The sequence below is a fragment of the Mastomys coucha genome, unplaced genomic scaffold (assembly GCF_008632895.1).
Source record: "Mastomys coucha isolate ucsf_1 unplaced genomic scaffold, UCSF_Mcou_1 pScaffold5, whole genome shotgun sequence".
Classification (NCBI taxonomy): domain Eukaryota; kingdom Metazoa; phylum Chordata; class Mammalia; order Rodentia; family Muridae; genus Mastomys; species Mastomys coucha.
The window spans coordinates 43,429,258-43,436,942 of NW_022196911.1; the positions used below are offsets into that span (position 1 = coordinate 43,429,258).

The 7,685-nt window shown below is 42.2% G+C and overlaps 1 long non-coding RNA gene across 1 annotated transcript; it reads right to left on the reverse strand.

The window, feature by feature from the left end:
- Positions 1-1,954: 1,954 nt before the first annotated feature.
- LOC116079060 lies at positions 1,955-2,538 on the reverse strand. Its single transcript, XR_004113741.1, has 2 exons — positions 2,487-2,538; positions 1,955-2,292 (listed from the first exon to the last, which is right to left on the reverse strand). It is a non-coding gene; the product is annotated as an uncharacterized LOC116079060 (long non-coding RNA).
- Positions 2,539-7,685: the final 5,147 nt, after the last annotated feature.

A 7,685-nucleotide genomic window follows, 5' to 3' on the forward strand; every position in this document is an offset into this window, starting at 1 on the left:
GCTCTCTTCTATACCTATTATCCTTAGGTTTAGTCTTCTCATTATGTCCTGGATTTCCTGGATGTTTTGGATTTAGAGCTTTTTGCATTTTGCATTGTCTGACTGTTAAGTCAATGTTTTCTATAGTATCTTCTACTCCTGAGATTCTCTCTTCTATCTCTTGTATTTTGTTGGTGATGCTTACATTTATGACTCCTGATCTATTTCCAAGGTTTTCTATCTCCATTGTTGTCTATCTTTGTGACTTCTTTATTGTTTCTATTTCCACGTTTAGATCCTGGATAGTTTTGTTCAATTCCTTCACCTGTTTGGTTGTGTTTTTCTGTAATTGTTTAAAGGATTTTTGTGTTTCCCCTTGTTGACCTATGTTCTCCTGTATTTCTTTTCTTTTTTCTTTTTCTCTTTTTTTAATTTAGGATTAATATATCTCCGGTTTTTTTTTTTAATTTTAAACTCCAGATTTTATTCCCCTTCTGGTCCATCCTCCGTCTGTACACCCCATACCTCCTCCCCGCACCTCTGTCTCCATGAGGATGTCCCCCACCCCCACTCCACAAGACCTCTAAACTCCCTGGGGGCTCCAGTCTCTTGAACGTTAGGTGCATCTTCTATGACTAAACCCAGACCTGGCAGTTGTCATCTGTATATGTGTTGGGGACCTCATATCAGCTGGTATATGCTGCCTGGTTGGGGGTCCAGTGCTGGGGTCCAGCCTTGACATAGGATCAGAGTTCTCAACTGGAAGCAGGGATATCTGGAAGGCACATAATAAATATGCACAGACTACTTTTTGGATACATACAAGCTGACACACAATTTTTCAAGGCTTAAAGTTTCTCTCTCTTCTCTCTCATTCTCTGCTCTCTTTCTCTCTTGCTCATTCACTCGCAGCTTGAGGCTGCACACTCATACATGCCTCTGTGTGTTCCCTTTTTACTCTCACACACACTCTTCACACACATCTCACACACATACCACATGCACTCTCCTTTCACTCTCATACACACTCTCCATACACGCCTCACATTTTCTCTTCACTCACTCTTCACATGCTCTTCTTATGCTCTCTCTCTCTCACTCTTCATTCACTCTCTATATTCATCTCACATACTCCTCACTTGCTCTCTCCATGCTTACTACTCGCTCTCCATATTCGCTCTCTACATACTCTCTAGCCTTTTCCTTGCCTCAGTCTTTTATTGATACTTCAAACAGCAGGTAAAAAAAAAGATATTGTATAATTATTGCCAAATCAAATTCAAAAGAATAACCATGTCCCACATAGAATCAAGAATTACAATTGTTCCCCAAAGTTTCTAGCTTCCCTATGCCCAGGCCTATAGCCAAAATAATAATTACAAACTTACCATTATTTAAACTTTAAGTTATTATACTTCAGAGCTCCGAGTTCAGCTACTTGCATTTTCTTATGAAACTCTAATGATAAATGACATGGGCAAAGCTGCCAGGCAGTGGCCAGAAAGAGTCAAGTTAACCCTTTACTCAATAGTTCCACTAGCTTTCTGCTTCTAGATATTGCACACATTGACTCTTCTAAGAGTCCCAGTGTTTTGACTTATTTTTATTAATATAAGATTTTACATATTGTATACTTGCTTATCCAGGAACTACTCTCAAATGTTATACAACTTATTTCATAACTTCAATAGTTTTTTTTTCCTTTCTTGGGGTCCCAATGTTGGTCCTATTTCATTTTCTAATAATTTCTTCAAACTTTCTTTGCAGTTCAAGCATTAATCTGGAACTACCATTGTATAGTTATTACATTGTTTCCAAGATGAGAACACACAACATGCACCTGGACCATTAGGACTGTGCTGTACTGTGCCCCATACCTCAAATTTTTAATTGTTTAAGAATCATTACATCAAAGAACATCTAGTTTCAAAGAATTCACTAGAGCAGAAGGTGATAGAAGTAAGAAAGTCAGACGTACTAGAATAATTATGCATACCAAGGCCAACTGATAAACAGTCACACACAAATGAAATCTATACAGCCATTGTCCAGGGCTACAGTTAGAAGAAATGGGAATAACTGTTTTTTACAAAAAGAGCTGCCATGGGCTACTGAGATGTCTCCATCCAGGCTGACTGCAGGCAGTCCCTTATTTCAGATGGCGGATCCCCTGGAGAGATGGGTCTCCTGCTTCTCAGGGTCCCAGACACCATTCTTTTCTACAAGGAGCTGCTGTGGGCTTCTGAGATGTCTCCATCCTGGCCTACTGCAGGCAGATCCTGTCATTATATGCCATGCCCAGCATTCCAGTATCTGAGAGAAAGTGGAGATCCAGGTTAATCGAGACTGCTGGTCCTCCTACAGGGTCACCCTCCTCCTCAGCTCCTTCTAGCTTTCCCTTAAATCAACCACAAGAGTCAGCAGCTTCTGTCCATTGATTGGGTTCTGAAAGACTGAATTTAGAAATTTGGAAAAAGCATGTTAATGGAAATACATTAATGTATAACCTTTACTTAAAGAAGGCATAGGAAGTCTCTGGCATGAGCCAGGAAGGTGGACTGGTCAGTTCCAGGAACAGGATAGCAGTCAGCTATTAAGAAGATAACATTGCCCAGAATAAGGAACAGGACAGCAGTCAGTCATTAAGAAGATAGCATTGACCAAACCACATTCCTCTAGACAATGAGTGAGCAGAATGACTTCCTTGTGACCTGACTCAGCTAGGTAATGGGTTCCTTTGGAATTTTCCATTGTTCTCTTGTTATGTTTCCTTGGTAACCCCTTCATCCCCCCTAGTTTGTGGTTTTTCCCTTTAAATACCCCTTACTCCTCATGCTCGTGGTCGAACCCCTCTGGCCTGCCAGGCTACGAGTTTGACCCCAGATCTGGAATAAACCTCATGTGATTGCAGCAAGATCGGTCTCTTGTGAGTCATTGGGTGGTCGTGTTATCCTGAGACTTGAGTGAGGTGCTCCCCAAGTTCTGGGGGTCTTTCATTTGGGGGCTCGTCTGGGATTTAAGCCCACCCTTGACTCTCTGAAGACCCCTTGGAGGTGAGTTCTTAGTTGTGTTAATTGTGGTCTGTTTGTCTGTTTGAGTTCTTGTAATTTGCCTGTGAACTGTCTGCCTATTTGCAATCTGTGAGTCTGTTTCTTACTTCCATTCCCTGCAGTTGGTCATGTCCCAAGAAGGGACAGTGACTCCCTGTCCTCGAGACGAGGAAGGCTATTTCTTGAGCTCATATAATGCAGTTGGTCACGTCCCGGGACGGGACAGCAACTCCCTGTCCTCAAGATGAGGAAGGGAGCAGATGGTAGACGTGCCCAAAGGTCACCGGCTGCTACCATGGGAGACGTCCCAGTGGAAATTTAGGGAACCTCAGGGACGCCTGGAGGAATCTCACTAGAGGACAGAACTCCTCGAGACGAGGAAGGTGTGTCTGTTCTCCCGGTCATTTTGATAGTACAACTTGCTCTGCCTAAGCCATTTTTTCCTGCCTTATTCTCTGTCTAATTTTCTGTGCTGTGTTTATGGTTTTTGTTGCCCTTGTGACTGACGGGACAGACGGTAACTCTGACGTTGGCTCACTGGACGGTGGTTAGGGACATGTCAGTTCAGGTAAAATAAGGACCTCGGTAAGTTTCCAGTTGTCTGTTTTTCTGAAGTAAGGTTGGCACTCACGATTGAGATGAGCCTTTTTGTGTGTATTTTGTGACCAGTCCATCTCAGCAGCCATGGCAGGCATGGGCCGAGCAACTCTGTGATTTGGCTTTGATTACCTGTGTACCTGATGTTTGTTACTGGGCCCAGTTGTCTTTCCCCATGTCATGGACTTAAAAAGGTGGATGTCTGTGTGGTGACTGATTTTGTGTGTGTGTTTGGACCTTGGACTGACGACTTACACCCCCCCCCACTGATGGACGGTGTTGGAGCTGGGGCCGCTGCTGCTGGGTCTTTGGGCTGCTCTTGGGGGAACCAGGAATAAAAAATGGTGTTGGCAGGAATCCTGTGGTCCCGGGTTTCCCGAGAGGGCAGTCAGAAACATGGAATTGGCCCCACAGCTGCCAAAGCGTTGGAGGTAGGGGCCAGGTCCCAGGCACTGCAGTTCCAGTTCTTTCCAGCCAGATCCAGATCCCTGGCCTTTTCCCCATCCAGGCTGGCTGCCTGAATGGCGACCCCAGCCTCAACCCCAGACACACAGGCTCTAGTAGAAGCTGAGGCAGAAAAGTTATGTCTGTGGAGCTGGCTCTGGGGAAGGCCCAGCAGCCAATCCACTGCACCAAGCCATGCAGGCTGCTGGAGACGAATTTGAGACCTGCTTCCACCATACCATCTCTGACCTGCCACTCAGCTACACATGACCCCATGCTCAGCCTAGCTACGCTACACCCAGGTATCCCACGAACTTTTCCAAGGGGGCCCCAACAGGGGCCATCTTGTGGCATTTTTTGTCTTTGGGGCTGTCTTATGTGCTGAGAGTGTTAACAAAGCAATGGAGCCATTAGTGGGACAAGTGCAAGATTAAATGGTGGTCTACCTAGAGATATGCCTGGCTAACTGGGTCTACAGCAGTGGGGACTGGGCGGAGTCCACAGCTCTATACAGGGACAGGGCCCTGGAGGAGGCACATCTGCGGGAGGGGCAGCTGCTGCTTTGAAGCCCAAAGCAGGTCAGGCCCGGCCAGAGAGCAGGGCACTGCAGTCAGGGACCCCTGAACAACCAAGGAGGTTTTTACAAAATAGATTAATTGGGTTAAAATATTGTCTTTATCATCTGGTTTAAAAATTATTGAATTAGTACCTTGTAAATTGTGGTGATTGAATATTACTACCTTGAGAGTTATGCTTTGCTTACCATATGGTGGGTGCGGTTTAGATAAATGATTGTTGTTCTGTGTTTCATGATTGAGAAAAAATGGTTAAAACTTTGGTTTAGCTTAACTTATTCAAAAGACAGTCTTAATTTGTACAGCAAAGACTGATATGCCATTGTGCTGCGACCAGGAGTTAAGCACAGCTGAAAAGGAGCTGATAGAGGCTGACTGAGTGTCTGCACGAGCCGCTCTTAAAGGGGACAACAGCTTTTTGCATGTAATATTGGTAACAGAAAATTAGCTTAAAATTGGTAACTGGGGGTTGAAATCATGTTAAGCGATAACACCTGGCATGAGCTGACCCAGGAATATTTTATGTAATTCTTACCCCTTATAAATTTAGTGAGGCCAAGAGTGAGACCTGGACCAGAGAGAAGATTTAAAACAATGTCTTTGATATATTCAAAATTGCACTGTCATGCATCCATATGTAAGAATTGGCAGCTAAGCTTTGTAATGTGACAGTAGTGCTTTGATATTGATTTTAAAGAAAATGGAGTGTTTAAAACTGGGTTTTGTTTAAATTATGATTATTCCTTAACATTACAAAAGTTAAAAAGGTATGGAGTCTAAAAGTAGATACAAGTGATGAGCAGTCTGGAGACAAATAAAGAGTTAGTTTGCCTTGAAACTAAAAAGTAAATAGAAAGATAAACCAAATTCTATCGAGACATAGTAGAAGAAGGGAATCTAGAACAGCTGTCGCTGTTGCTGGGAGGAGGCTGTTTGAGCCAGTAAGAGATGCCTTGGTCAAACGCACCTGGAACAGCTGGTGCACTCCTAAAACTTAGCAAAATAAGGAATTTTATCTTGTCATTTATATCAGAGACAGACTTTTTCTTATTTGGAGACTTTAAGGCACTGGGAACCCAAATACCAGCCAGGTGGATTTCTTCGTATTGATGATTAAGGGTTTTGTTTTTGTGTTTTTGAGAAAAGATGATTAGAGTATTTATACCTTCCAGAAAACTAGACTCCAGAGAATCGAACAAATAATTATATCTTAATGATACTGAAAATTTGTCTTGAGATTCATGTATTACAGAAATATACAGCCTTGGTGAATTTCCTTGTCCTGACATGCTAAACTGGCCTGCCTGAACTCCTGATTTCCTGGACTTCAGCCTGATCCGAGACACAGACATCAGAAGACTAATAAAATTCTGTTTTTCCTTCCCCACCCCTCTTTTATATCTACGCCCCCGTTCAGCTTGAAGAAGTTATGATGAGTCGTCTACCTGGTTCCCTGGGCTTTGGGGCTAGAGAGGGTTATTAACGGTTATGTTTGAAATAGGGTAGAAATCGCCAGATTTAATTGTATAGCTATAGAAAGCCTTATAATTTGTTACTGAGTTAAATTCATATGTTCCTATTTGGTACAAAATCAATGTTAAAACGACCTTCTGATAATATTTACCCTGTACTGAAAGTGATTTAATTGGTGTATAGATAATGTAAACTGGAAACATTGTGTGACTAGAATTTAGTCAAGTATTTGAGTAGTTCTTCAGATACACAGCTTATTCTCAGAAAGTTTGCTTTGGTGTTTATATTATTAGTTTTGAGTTTTGTATCCGATATTTGCAGTAGTGATTGGTAAAAGTTGAGGCTTGGGTTATAAACCATTTACATCTTAAATTGGTATAAAGAAATAAGTAAGAGCTAGAAATGAGTAAGAGCTTTTAAATTGAGAATTTATTGTTAAGACTGAGTGTACAATAGTATTCTTATTGACTGTGAAGTGTAGCTAATACAGTTATGTTGTGCATACTTCAAGACCAAAAGATGAAGTTTTCTATATTCCCTTAAGAGATTTCTGGTTTCAGTATTTCCCTAGTAGACAGGGATTAGAACCAGTTCTTTTTTTATTGCTATTATAGACAGATCTGAGATGTCTAGACCTGTGAGTTTAGGGCCAAATTAGCAAATTCATGGCTCTGAATTTATTATTAGGGTGATTTCAAGAAAAAGAACTGAGAGTAGTTCGTAGACAATAGTCCAGATTACTTTATATAAATAGTTGGTTTTCAAAAATATCAGAAATCCACAGAATATGGCATTTGATATTATTTATTCATCTGGCTAGAGACCTGTCTGTGACTGACAGTACCCCTTTCTCAGACTCAAAGAAGAAACTGAGCATCATTTGAGCTGCTCCAGCTGTGGTGAGAAAAGCCACTAGGCAAAGGTTGCCTCTTCATCTGCAGATGATACTGTCCAAAAAAGGACACACAGGCCTAGGACAGCTTATATCTGCAGAGACAGAGTAGGCCAGTCCTTAAAGTTCCTGTCCTCAGACATTCATGGGCCAGAAGGCTGAAGATTGATGCTCCAATGCTTTGAAGGGCTGTCCAGGTGTCCAGCAGTCTCTTATTAATTGTCAATTATTTCTGGAAGCTGTGTTAGGCTTCCCCATATATTCTATTATTCAGTCATTCCTGGATTTCTGGTGGAGTTGAAAGACTAGGAAAGTTAGAAGAGATGTAAGATAAGTCGTTAAGAAAACTAGTGCAGGTGGCTGAGAAAGTGTTTTAAACGGAGAAAGAAAAAGGAAAGTTGCAGAAGGACTATGAAAGGGCATAGCGAAGAGATAGGATGTTTAAAAGAGAGTCTTTGAAGATGGAGTCTAGTGTGAGAGTCAGAAAGAATAAGAGGCTAGAGAGCTGGAGATAAAGACAGGAAAGAAGAGAAGCTAGGAAGCCTGAGAGCCAGTAAGGAAGTGCCTGGCAATAGAAGAGAGTTAGGGGTTACCCTGGCAGTTATGGTGGAACTGTGCTTAGGGACTGCAGGGGCAGCTACAGGAACATCTGCTATGGTATTGCAGCATAAGGCT